Below are 14,042 nucleotides of genomic sequence, written 5' to 3'. Positions count from 1 at the left end.
AAGGAAAAACAAACACAAATGATATCACTGGAGAGCACTGATGCAGCTTTCAATCTCTAAACATCCCAAGAAATACCACTGAGCTCAGTGTCAGCTCCCCCCACCACTGTGGCCCTGGACCACTCCCCAGGCCCCATTCGGGATCGCCTCACTCACAGCAAACATGGACCCACAGGAGCCCCAGCAGAGCATCCCAGTGTCTCTTCATGATTCCTTGTCTAGTCAATGAGGTGCCTTCACCCCTACTCTACAGAGTGTAGAGTCCGGGTCTAGAGAAACTCTCTTCTTACACTCAATCTGTTCCACTAGAATCATGGGGCGCCAATCACACCTCAGTCTCATGAGTCACAAAACTCGAGACTCCTCCCACAGTGCCCCAGTGACACTGCACAGTAATGTCTTCAAAATTGCACTTGCCAACACTGCCGAGGGAGAGGGGCAATATTTCCAATATAGAAAGATATAAGAGTTCTTTTTCTTTTCATAAACACGTTACATAAGAAATGTATGGGTTAGTGTGTGAGGAAAGCTGGATGGTATTTCTAGAAGTGCCAGCGTCTCTGGGTTATGCAGAACCTTGATAAATCATAGGGAAGAGTGACTCCATTCCCAAAATTGCATAATTGGACCTACAAGGTGAAAATTCAGTTATATAAAAATAGTTGATCGTGGTGAACCATCTGTTAGACTGCATTGGATATTGCAGAAATATCTACAATTTCCTGATATCAAGATAGTTCTAGAAACCAATAGAGACATTTCCCATCTGCATAGATAATGATTCCAAACAGAATTTGGTCAGTGAAAAATAAGATGTCTGCATAACGTCCTCTCTAATTTAATTTCCAGCTCTCTTAGTCTCCTGTGCAACTGGTGGACACCTGCTCACTTACACAGCTGAGTCTGGCCAAGTCACACATGGCCGGTCAAAGTCAACATTGTCCTCTACCTTTCCTTCTATTTCTGTTCCTTACTTTTTCCTCTCTTCTTCTTCTCTACATTCTTGTTCTCTCCACTCTCAGCATGGATGTACGAAGAGGGAGGATATCTGCGGTATTGAAAAATTTCAATGGCAGTAATTTTCGGGGATTTTATTCATAACAATTGGCAGCTTGTAAACCATGTTTTCTATTGAGCTTCCATGGAGACATCACAATGCCCAGAAAAATCCTACCCTGTTCTGAGAATAATTACTTGGATATAGGGTCATGGCCTCGACATGTCTGAAGTTGAAATGGCAGAGCTGAAAACATGAGATGAACTGACACAGATTCCTTCCCCCCCCACACACCCCCCACTCCGCCACCTTTGCTATCCAAATGGACTGGCTCACTTGATTTCTGTTCTCTCCTTCACTAACATTCAACCCTGGACCATCAGAAAGTCTTGGTGTCTTGTACGGCCCGCAGTGCCCCCTAGAGGACTCAAACAGTCTGCAAAGACACCTCAGACCAGGCAATCAGCAGACACACATCCCCTGCCTCATTTATTCCAAGCTTCCTGATGAAGGAAACGCAGATGGTCAGAGAAGAAGATAACTGCTTAGATTGAATGGGGATTAAAAGTGAACCAAATCTTACTTTTAAAATAGAATTGTATGGAAACTGATATCGGAAATTAATTTAGTAAATCTCATCTTGTGCTATTTGATTTCCTTATCTTCATTCAAAAGAAATCCATAAATATTACGGAGCATTTAGTTTCAACACTGTAATTTCCTAAAGGTTCAGAAGATATAAAATTTTAATGGACTCTTATTCAACCATATGAAATAATGGAATCTTGCCATTTGTCACTATGTGGCTGGTGGTAGAGAGTATAATGCTGAGGGAAATAAGCCAGAGAAAGACAAAGAACATATGATTCACGCATGTGAAGTTTAAGAAACAAACCAAACAAGCAAAGAGCAAAAATATGATTCAGAGAGATAAATCGAGAACCAGATGCTTTATTAAACAGAACAAACTATGGTTACCAGAGGGAGAGGGCCGCGGGATGGGTTCAATACATGAAGGGATGAGGGAGTGCCCGTGTCCTGATGAGCACCAGGTGTTCTGTGGAAATCAGCTTAGTCCTACAAATAAAGCTTAATTTAGCTTATTTTGCACGACTAAGTTGACCTGTACCATTTTTTGCTATGCTCCTGGAGATCATAAGCAAAACTTGCACTGTTTGTTTCCCAAGTTTCATGTGAGATGCCCACTGACTAATTTCTGATATTATAACCAATCCGTGTAAAGAAGAGACAGTCAGTCTCGCCTCAGTATCTAAGTTGCTTTCTAACAATATACCCCTGATCTTCATTCCATGTTTTGGTTTTAGTGCTCCCTGTTAATGAGTGTGCCTTTTCGGGGTGTGCACATGATACTTTTACTAGTTACTATCTTGTAGTGTCTATTACTCATGATTTTGTAACATCTACTATCATTACTATCTTGGTGAAATTCATGGGATTTACTTGGGCTACTTGTAATTTTTGGACACCAGCACTGGTAGCATCAGTGTTGTGGTGTCTTCCTTTTTCAAATTGAATTTATAACATGAGAAAACACTTATCGTTAAGATACAGCCTCTTTCAATTTTAAGTGTACAATACATGGATGTTGACTATGGGTACAATGTTTAAAGCAACTCTCTATTCTTTTACCTTGCTCATGAATTAGTATCCCCCCATTATCCAACCCCAGAGCTCATGGCAGCTCTTCTTTGATTCTCTCTTTGATTCTAGCAAATTGACTATTTATTTTTATTTTTTTAATAAATTAATTTTTTATTGGTGTTCAATTTACCAACATACAGAATAACACCCAGTGCTCATCCCGTCAAGTGTCCCCCTCAGTGCCCGTCACCCATTCACCCCCACCCACCGTCCCTCTCCCCTTCCACCACCCCTAGTTCATTTCCCAGAGTTAGGAGTCTTTATGTTCTGTCTCCCTTTCTGATATTTCCCACACATTTCTTCTCCCTTCCCTTATATTCCCTTTCACTATTATTTATTTTCCCCCAATGAATGAGAACATACACTGTTTGTCCTGTTCTGATTGACTTACTTCACTCAGCATAATACCCTCCAGTTCCATCCACGTCGAAGCAAATGGTGGGTATTTGTCGTTTCTAATGGCTGAGGAATATTCCATTGTATACATAAACCACATCTTCTTTATCCATTCATCTTTCGATGGACACCGAGGCTCCTTCCACAGTTTGACTCTTGTGGACATCATTACCTATAACTTTCTGTAAAACAAACAAATTTCTAAACCACTGCAAACCTACAGGAGAAATAGTTTGCATTTTAGGTCACACGAAAATATTGCACAACAGTGAGGGAAGATATACATAGTAAATTTGGATATCTCATTGCTTTATTTATGGGTAACTTTCATAAAAATAAACTGTGCCGATTTGAAGTGAGCGATTCTGTAAGATTTGACATATGTATGTATTTGTGAAGTCCTCACCACATTTGAGGTAATGAGCGTATGCATCACCTCAAACGCTTTCTCATGTCTCTTTGTAATCCTTCTCTCAACCCGCACCATACTCACTTCCAGGGAATGTTTCAGGCATTAGTTAGTCTGCATATTTTATAATTTTGTATAAATATTCTACAAATTGTACTCTTTTGTCTGGCTTCTTCTCAACATAATTATTTTGAGATTTTTTTCATTGGTCATCTTATCAAGAGTTTGTTTCTTTCTGTTGCTGTGTCATATCCTATCTTGTGCCTATAAAACAATTTGTCTATTTAGCTGTTGCTGACCATATGGATTAGTCCCAGTGGGCTGTGACAGATAAAGGTGCCGTGAATTATTGAGTATAAGACTTTTTTTCTGAGTATGAGACTTTTTATAGACAAATGCTTTCATTTCTCTTGAGTCCATATTTGGGAGTAGAATGGCTGGATCATATGGCAGGTGTACATTTGGCTTTCTTAAACCAATTTGTTGTAGTAGCTGTTTTGAATATTTCCTTGCATTTTCTGCTCAATTTATGCTGCCTATTAATAAAGATCAGTTCACTTCTTTCTTTCCAAACTGTATGGCCTTTTTTTCTACCACGTGGCTTATTGAGTTGGCTGGAACCTCTACTTCCATACTAAATACACGAGGTAAGAGCTAAAATTCTTCCCTTAATTCTGAAAGTAACGAAAAAGCAACTAAGCTTTCACCATCAAGTATGCCATTTGACGCAGCCTTCTGTTGAGCCCTTCTGCAAGGTGCAGATCCCCTTCAATTCTATCTAATTCACTGGCACTTTCTCTCAGGAATGGATCTGGACTTGGTCAAATGCTTTTTCTGTACCTATTAAGATTGCCCTCCTAAATTGTTCATCTGATACTCATCAAACTCTTTCAATACATTATTGTTTATTTATTTATTTATTTATTTATTTATTTATTTATTTATGACAGTCACACAGAGAGAGAGAGAGAGAGAGAGGCAGAGACACAGGCAGAGGGAGAAGCAGGCTCCATGCACCGGGAGCCCGACGTGGGATTCGATCCCGGGTCTCCAGGATCGCGCCCTGGGCCAAAGGCAGGCGCCAAACCGCTGCGCCACCCAGGGATCCCTCAATACATTACTGTTAAATTGACACAACAAAATATTAAAGAAGACATCACGCTCACAATTTACAAATAATGAAACAAAGCTCAAAAGGGCCAGGAAAATTCACGGCAGAACTAAGAGTTTTGAACACAGAGCTGGATCATAGCAAAACCCTGTTCCCTGTTTTTGCCACTACAGATAGTTGACAAAGAAACGTTGAGAGAGACTCTAGAGGGTAGCAAAATGACTTCTTCCCAAGCCTTTGGAATATCTCAAGACAGTCTTTTACCGGTTCTTTATTAATGCAAATGGAACTAATGAGGAAGAATTAAGAAATTACAGGTTGACTCTTTTACTGTTATAATGGATCCATAAACTGCTATTCAGGAGTTGACCCATGGGTAGTGGCCTCACAGTTCCATTCAGAACAATTATTAGGCATCTGGTGTAAGTAATACGGTGTAGCAAGAGGCACAAACTCTTCTAAGGTTTTGTGATGCGCCGATCTACCGGAGCTCCATCCATGACTAGCAATCATGCTCGTTCTCTCTTCCTTGAAACTTGCTTCTGTTAACACAGTCTAGAGCATTGTTGTTCTAATCAACAAGTATAAATATTCCTCAAAAATCTGAAATAGAATTGCCTTATCATCCAGGAATTCAATCTCACGTGTCAACTCAGAAATGGAAAGAATTTGTCTATATATCTGAATTATTGAGTTGATTATAAATTCCAATTTCCACCAAATGGTGGAAGCAACCCAAATGTCCATCCACAGATAGACATAGATAAACAAAATGTACTCTGTAAAGCACTGGAATATTATTCGACCTTAAAAAAAAAGAAATTCTGTTACATGCTGCAACATGGATGAACACTGAGGGCATTATGTCAAATGAAATGTCACAAAATGACCAATGCTGAATAATTCCAATTCTTTGAAGTATCTGAAGCAGTAAATCTCATGGAACAAGAAAGCAGATTGATACTTTCCAAGGAATGGAGGGATGCAATAATGGAGAGTTATTGTCTAATGGGTAAAAATATACAATTTTTCAAGGGGAAACGAATTCTAGGAATGGAATGTGCTGCTGGCTGAACAACAACGTAAATGTATTTGATACCACCGTACATGTCAAAGAAATGTAAATAGTAAAAATGTAAGTTAAAATGGTAAAATTTTGTACTTAGAACCCATCAAGAGATTCTTCTTAAGATTTCTACTCTACACATCTGCCTTTCTAGCAAACATAAGAGGGTGTTAGAATGCAAGACGTTGGTCTTATCAATCATCCGTTACCATTCAAACTTGAAGGCACAAGGGACGTGCAGTTAGAGGTGGGAAGAGGAAAGTGGGGAGAATGTGGCAAAAAAGGATCAAACAAGGAGGGCTCGAGAGTGTACACACTGAGCCACATGAGGCAAAAAATGTTCTTGAAGGAGTGTTGAGGGGCAGGAACACACAAAGAGGACAATTCACACTCTGCTCCTTCACCATGTACCCCTAAGAGCTCCTAATTCTGATCTTTTGTGGATAAGACTGGCGAGAAGCAGTTAAACCTCCTATATGCAACCTGAGCACATCTGGGCTAGAGAAATGTGTTAATAAGATGGAATGGACACTAGTACAAATTACGTCACAGAGCAGGTCTCTTGAAACTAAATGAGAGTACGATTTAGTACTCGCAATAAATAAATCTAATCAAACTAAATCCCTAAATGGTACGAAACAGCATGATATAAAACAAAAAAAGGAAACCACACAGATAATTCATGGCCTTTCTTATTCTAACGATGCCTGTATCAAAGATATCCTCAATGAATTGTAGTGAACAAATTTATCTGAAAATCCAACAATTCACACACATTATTACTGATTTTTGAGACAAGATTTCTAAATTTCCTTAGCCAAATCTCTAGCTGAATCTAATTGCAAAATGGCAACATGTTTACTGTGGTTATTCTAGTCTTCGATAACAATTTCAACACAAATTTACAGGGATCTTTTGGATGCAGGATAACTCTTAACTGGAGAGGTGTTTTCTGAGAGTGAGAATTTCCCTCTAGCCCTGCGCCTGTGCTGCCACAACCTTAGCCTCATCCTGTCTGGGATGGCAAATCCCTGCCTTGGGCCCTACAGCAGAAGCAGGCATCAACAAGAGCTGTGGGGCTTGGGTACACCTCCCTCCAAGGTGCCACTCACTGTGGGCTCCCTCAGTGCACAGGAATACATTGCAGAGTCCACGAGCTCTGAAGTGTAGATGACGAGTTGGATGGATTTTCTTGTCTTCTGAAAATGCAGTGAGTAGCGACATTTGTGGCATTTTGCTGGCTGTAAGATTCTTGATGGATAAGGAACATCACCACCTCACTACTGAGCTGCTTGTACCACAATAGACTTTAACGGAGTTCACTGGTGTTATATGTGCATTCCAGGATGACAGCCCCCTTCTCCGGCACTGACTTTGCTGCTTGGGCTTCAGTTCCCGTCTGGGCAATACTAGATCCTGAAGGAAAAAGCATGGGATCAGGGGTTTCAGAATAGGTGATGTGGCACAAAACACTTCTACTTTACACATGTCCTTCTCAAGGTACCCACAAGATACTGCCCATCTCTCTTGATTTGAAGTCATACAGGTGGCACATTCGCACAGGGACCATCCTGACCAAGCCACATGGAAGCTATGACCACCTTGAGAATTCTGGAGGCACCATGTTCGGGTTCTCCCACTAGATGAAAAATGTCATCTGCTTCTGCAATTTCAGGGCTCAACAGTGTGAGGTGAGACTGCCAAGGTGAGGGGGGATTGTCTGGTACATCCTGCTTTGGTCCCAGAACAGGAAACAGGACTTTCCTGGTATAGCAAGTTGTGTGGGTCCTGTCACACTTCTCTTTGTACCAGCTGAGAGTCTCACTACCCAAAACTCTTTTGCATTAAGCAACTTTAATAAAAACATTAAATCTGAAAATAAACTTGAGTAAGATTTATATTGAAACGAAGACTTAGGATAGATGGTTTAACTGTGATATGTTCATTCACTGCATTTGAGATAAAAGTCGCTGGGTGGCACTTATGAACATATGATGGACAGGCCTCACTTTGGGAGCTCATACACTAAAATTAGAATGATACAGAGGATATATTAGCATGGCCCATGTGTAAGAAGGACATGAAAATTCCTGAAGCAGTACATAATCATTTAATACTACCTGTAATGAATTCTAGAAACCACATAACATGTAAGATCATGAAAACAAGATATAAGAATCTTGTATGCTCACACTATGTGATTTCACCCAAGGCAGAAATAGGTCACTTATGCCAAGAAGGCAAAGTGTTTAGACTATTCATTGTAGCTCTGTCAAGCTACCTCTGGTGAATGCTAGTGTTCCTCCTCACTGTCAGGGTCTGGTCACATGCCTCCCTGGGCCGGACAGCAGAAAAATCTAATCACTCTTGGCTAAAGAGCTCAGGCTGCAGGGCTCAGACAATAGATCCTGTCTCTGAGTCCTCCTCCTCCTCACTGTTTAGTTTCCACAGCTCAGCGATTTAGAATGGCCAGAAGAGACACCAGAGCTTGGTCATTAGGTTACCAAACTCTTATATTTATATCATTCCATTACATCAGCTGAATCACAGTAACCTTCCATGCTTTGTATGCTCAGGTCTGAGCGCTGAAGGTGACCACTCAGTCTACTTAGATTCCTTCCCTTAACCTCAAGACAGACACACACACACACACACACACACACACGCACACCTACGCACACACACATTCCCACCAATGTGGGCCATGAAATCTTCCTTAATTCACAAAAAATATGTGGTGCTTCTTTTCCTTGACCCTTTCTGGAGGGCACAGCAACACTGAGTGCTTCCACCCTAGGCCTGGTTTTCTTCTTTAGTATCTTTGTTCGCTCCTAAGCATATACAGCTCATTTTCTAAAATTGGTTGACTTTACTGTCTGCTGATAACTTCTTTCATGTTTCCCTTTGTGTTTGTGAATTTCTGCCCTTTGGGATGTCTTTACTAAACTTCTTAAAGAGTATTAGAGGTATGGGAGAGGCTCAGTCATTTAGGATTTTGCATTCAGCTCAGGTCATGATCTCAGGGTCCTGGAATTGAGCCTCAATTTACGGCTCCCTGCTCAGTGAGGAGCCTGTGTTTCCCTTTCCATCTACCTACTTGTAGACACTTGTGCCTATGCACTCTGTCTCTCAAATAAGCAAATAAAATATTTTCCAAAAAAGTCTATTTGGAAATCAAGAGATAAACAAGTATTATTATCTACCATGGAGGTTTTTTAGACTTTTTTTTAAAGTAATCTACACCCAACATGGGCTGAAGCATAAAACCTGAGATCCAGAGTTGCAGCTTTGTCTACAGAGCCAGGCAGGCATTTCTAGTTTACTATATTTATCCAAGTGTCTGAGAAATTTGAAATTTTCAAACTACATTTTCATATCCTTTTACATTTATACAAATTTGGGAATAATATTTATATTTCAAGGCAACTAAATAAAGGCCCAGGGCCTCTCTCTTCCTTGCTTAGGTACATGTGTTCCTCCTCCTTTCTTCCCTTCCCTTCTTTCTCCACTAAAACCTGGTTGGAGGCTGAAGCTCTCCCATCACCTCTCCCATCAACCTCCATCAGGAAGACACTGGGCAGATGCCACCTTCTCAGGCACACTGTGTCTGTGTAAAAGTGTCATAAGGCACAGTAATACCCACCAGGCCTGTCTGACACACTTGTGCGACTGGACTCTCACAGCAAGTATCAGGCAGGTGCCACCTCATTGTCACATGGATTTATCTTGAAATTGCTTACTCCCTGGCTGAGGAACTCTTGGCATCAAAGTATTTTAAATGTCACTAATGAACAGTTGATGTTGTGCAATGTCACTTCCGGTCCTAAGCTCCAGCCATTTGTCTGACTTTGTATCAACCAGACACCGAGAGACAACCACAGACTGCGTGAGAACCCCAGTGGATCAGTCAGAGAGGCTCAGCATCCAGGCCCTGCTCTGCTCAGAGTTTGCACCCAGCTCCCCCTGCAGTCCCTATCACTGTGTCACTCATGGCACAGTAGTACACAGCTGAGTCTGACATTTCCACTGAGCCTTTCTTCAAGTGGAAGGATTTGGATGAACTGTCCAAGGTGGCTTCAAAACCTTTGTTGCTTCCCTTTGCCTTGTTTGTCAAGGCTTTCAGGAGAAGCTTTGGACCTTCTCCCAGATACTGGACATACCAGAATAGACTGGGTGACCATGATGTTGAGAAAGTACAGTTCATAGTCAGGAAGGCCTCTTCTGAGAGGGTCACTTGGCCTTCCGTCTGGTTCACTGAGTCTCCATGCGTTTGTCCTGGGGGAAAAAGAAAAGAGATCTGTGTCAGCTTAGGCATGAAGCTCTTAGAGAAAATAATACTTAAATTCAGTTTTGCCGACATAGTGGAAAAAATTAAATTTTAATTTTAAGAGACATTTTACTTACCAACCATGAAGAATAGGGCAATCACAACGCCTGGAGGAAACTTCATCTCTGGAGTGTCACCTAAATAATGTTCATCACTCTTCAACGTGAAGAAACGTGGTGTGAGGGAAATGATCAGGGGAAGCCCTCATTTCACCCAGGGTAGTGTTTGTGGTAGGAAGCTGCACCCCCTGGTGGACAGGGACTGAATGAACTATGTTGGTCAGGGTCCTCCCAAACTCCCCAACCTTGTTTGATCCCTGACTTCTGAGGCCCATGTCAGGCTTCAGGTGGCACTTGGAACTCTGAAAAACAACAGTCTAACCTCTCAAGTCCATTTTGTTCTTCAGACACTCCCTGGTATGGAAGTTCCGTAACACATCATCCCGGGGGATTTGGTAGCTGACAGGGTAACCGTGTACTAAAGCATTTCACAACAGTACTTTATAATATTCTCATATACCCATGTTGGCCAGCCTATAATCCACCGTCTGTCAGAAAAGTGGTCAGGGTTGATTACAGAAAAAGTAATAAGAAGAAAAGAAATTGCTGATTGATTCTGTGTATTTTGGCACCATACTCCTAAACTGAGAATAGTGACTGTCGGTTTTTAAGCACTCACTAATTGTTGGTTAAGTTACACAACGTAATGAACAAATGCCTTTACTTGAAATACAGTATTTAAGTGGTTCTAAAATAATATCAATAATAATAATATATCTTTTTAATAAGTTTTTCTGAAGAAAATAACTGCATTCTATATCCAAATGTTTTAAAGTTCAACTATTCCTAAGTTTCAGTATCATTTAAAAGTGAAAAGTAGGAATTCTAGACACAAGAAACATCATCCATGGATGATTTTTTTAATCTGTTGCCAAATATTAATCAAATAATTTTCCCCACAAGGGAAGAAATCAGGATTACTAGGAAAAAGTTGGAGACTTACAGAACTTTCATAAAGTCCTGTAAACATTTATTCCTGGACACATTCAGAAGCTTAGCGCAGCTGTTTCCTGGAGGTGACTCCCCACACATTCAGGTCAAGAACTTTATGAGTTCAGAGCCAACATAGTGTAATGGTTTCCCAGATGCAGAGAGGAGTAAGAAATTTAGGCTTGGATCCTGTTTTAGGTCAGGTATCTCTTCGCTTCCCCTCCACCTTCCAAATATTGTCAGAAACCTGCCTCAAATCTATGCTAGAAAGGAATTTTGGACAAGCACCTACAAACTTCTATTCAGATATGCAAGGACAGAGTGAAATAGGTTGGAATCATGATGGTTGAAAATAAACAATATAGTACATACATGCAGGAAGACATCGTGTATAACTTTAAAAAATGTAGTTTCAAAAAAAATGTAGTTTCACGGCAATCAAAGCCTGTGGGAGAAATATTTTGCATTTGTGTCACATGAGAAGACTTGTACAAGATTGAGGGAAGACGCTTCGTAGTAAACTTGGATATTTAATGGCTTTTTTAATAGATAATTTACATAACAATAAACTGCACCAAATTGAACGATACTATGAGATGTGGTGTGTGTATCCACTTGTGAAGCCATCATCGCATCCAGATAATGAACGTATGTATCACCGCAAATTTTTCTTCTTAATCTCTTTGTCACCTTCTCTCAATCATCAATACACCCATTTCCAGGGAACCTTTTTGTTATGAATTAGTTTGCATGTTTTATAATTTTGTATAAACGGATCATATGCTCTCTTTGGTTTGGCTTCTTCTCAGCACACTTATTTTGAGATTCTTCCATAGTCATAATTATCAAGACTTTGTTCCTTTCGTTGCAGTGTAGTATCCCATCCTATGCCTATAAAACAAGGAGTTTATTTATCTATTGATGACCATGTCTACTAGCCCCAGGGTGACTGTTAATAAAATAAAGCTGCTATGAACATTTGTGTATGTTTTATTTTACTTAAATTTAATTTGCCTACATATAGTATAACACCCAAAGCTCATCCCATCAAGTGCCCTCCTCAATGCCCATCACCCAGCTACCCCATCTCCTCGCCCACCTGCCCTCCTAATACTCTGTGTTCATTTCCCTAAGTTAGGAGTCTCTCATGGTTTGTCACCCCCTCTAATTTTCCCCACTCAGTTTCCCTTCTTTCCCTTTTAATCCCTTTCACTAATTCTTATATTCCTCATATGAGTGACACCATATGATGATTGTCCTTCTCCGATTGACTTACTTCACTCAGCATAATAACCTCCAGTTCATGGAATGTCTTTACATCTCTTTATCTCTTCCTTGATTTCTTCCATGAGTGTTCTGTACTTTTTAGAGCATAGATCCTTTACCTCTTTGATTGCGTTTATTTCTAGTTATCTCACAGTTTGGGGTGCAACTGTAAATGGAATGATTCCCTAATTTTTCTTTCTTCAGTCTCATTATTAGTGTATAAAAATGCAACCAATTTCTGTGCATTAATTTTAATCCTGCAACATTGCTAAATTGCCGTATGAGTTCTAGCAATCTTGGGGTGGAGTCTTTTGGATTTTCCCGATACTGTATCATGTCATCGTAAAGAAGGAGATTTTGACCTCTTCTTTGCCAATTTGAATGCCTTTCATTACTTTTCATGTGCTATGTGGTGAGAGTGAGTATCCCTGTCATGTTCCTGACCTTAGGGAAAGGGCTCTCAGTTTTTCCCCCTTGAGAGTGATATTCACTGTGGGCTTTTCATAGGTGGCTTTAACGATACTGAGATATGTCCCTTCTATCCCTACACTTTGAAGATTTTGTCAGGAACGGATGCTGTATTTTGTCAAATGCTTTCTCTCCATCTATTGAGAGGATCATATGGTTCTTGTCTTTTATTGATATGATTATCATATTGACTGTTTTAGGACTCGAGAACCACCCTTGCACCTCAGGGATAAATCTCATTTGGTCCTGGTGAATAATCCTCTTGATGTACTGTTCCATCCAGTTGGCTAGTATCTTGGTGAAAATTTTTGCATCAATGCTCATCAGGGATATTGGTCCGTAATTATTCTTTTTGATGGGGTCTCAGTCTAGTTCTGGGGTCAAGGTATTGCTGGTCTCATAGGACAACTTGGGAAGCATTCTTTCCATCTGTCCTTTGGAATAACTTTAGTAGAATAAGTATTATTTCTTCTTTAAATGTTTGAAGAATTCCCCTGGAAAGCCATCTGGCCCTGGACTTTTGTGTCCTGGGAGGTTTTTGATGACTGGTTCAATTTCCTCACTGCTTTTTGGCCTGTATTCTATTTCTTCTTGTTTTACTTTTGGTAATTTGAAGATGTCTAGCAATATACTCATTTCTTCCAGATTGCCTAATTGGCGGACATATAGAGCTAATAAAACATTTTTAAGATTGTTTGTATTTCCTTAGTATTGGTTGTGCTCTCTCTTTTTTCATTCATGATTGTATTAACTTGAGTCTCTTCTCTTATCTTTTTAATAAGTCTGGCTAGGGATTGATCTATCTTATTAATTCTTTCGATGAATCAGCCCCTGGTTTCATTGATATGTTCTACACTTCTTCTGGTTTCTATTTCACTGAGTTCTGCTCAAATCTTAATTATCTCTCTTCTTCTGCTTGATTGATTCTTTATTTGCTGATCTTTCTCCAGTTCCTTTAGGTGTAGGGTTAGCTGTATATTAGAGATTTCTCAGTTTTTTGAGGGAGGCTTGTATTGAGGTATTTCCTTCTTAGAACCGCTTTGGCTGTATCTCAAAGATTTTGAACAGTTGTATTTTCATTTTCGTTAATTTCCATGAATCTTTTACTTCTTTTCTAATTTCCTGGTTGACCCTTTCATCTCTTAGTAGGATGCACTTTAACTTCCAAGTGTTTGACTTCCTTACAACTTTCTTCTTGTGATCGAGTTCTAGTTTCAAAGCATTAAGGTCTCAAAATATGCAGGGGACAATCCCAATATTTGATATACGTTGAGACCTGATTTGTGACCCCGTATGTGGTCTATTCTGGAGAAAGTTCCATGTGCACTTGAGAAGAAAATGTGTTATATTG

The 14,042-nt window shown here is 40.0% G+C and overlaps 1 non-coding gene and 1 pseudogene across 1 annotated transcript; one reads left to right on the top strand and one right to left on the bottom strand.

Annotated features, from left to right (window-relative positions):
• Window positions 1–6,950: 6,950 nt before the first annotated feature.
• LOC144321334 (T cell receptor alpha variable 9-2 pseudogene) lies at window positions 6,951–10,091 on the bottom strand (annotated as a pseudogene).
• LOC144321394 (U6 spliceosomal RNA) lies at window positions 7,643–7,751 on the top strand. Its single transcript, XR_013387056.1, has one exon. It is a non-coding gene; the product is annotated as a U6 spliceosomal RNA (small nuclear RNA).
• Window positions 10,092–14,042: the final 3,951 nt, after the last annotated feature.

Source organism: Canis aureus, chromosome 9 (assembly GCF_053574225.1).
Source record: "Canis aureus isolate CA01 chromosome 9, VMU_Caureus_v.1.0, whole genome shotgun sequence".
Lineage (NCBI taxonomy): Eukaryota > Metazoa > Chordata > Mammalia > Carnivora > Canidae > Canis > Canis aureus.
The sequence above is the reverse complement of the archived record's forward strand: the minus strand, read 5'-3'. Positions and strand labels throughout refer to the sequence as shown.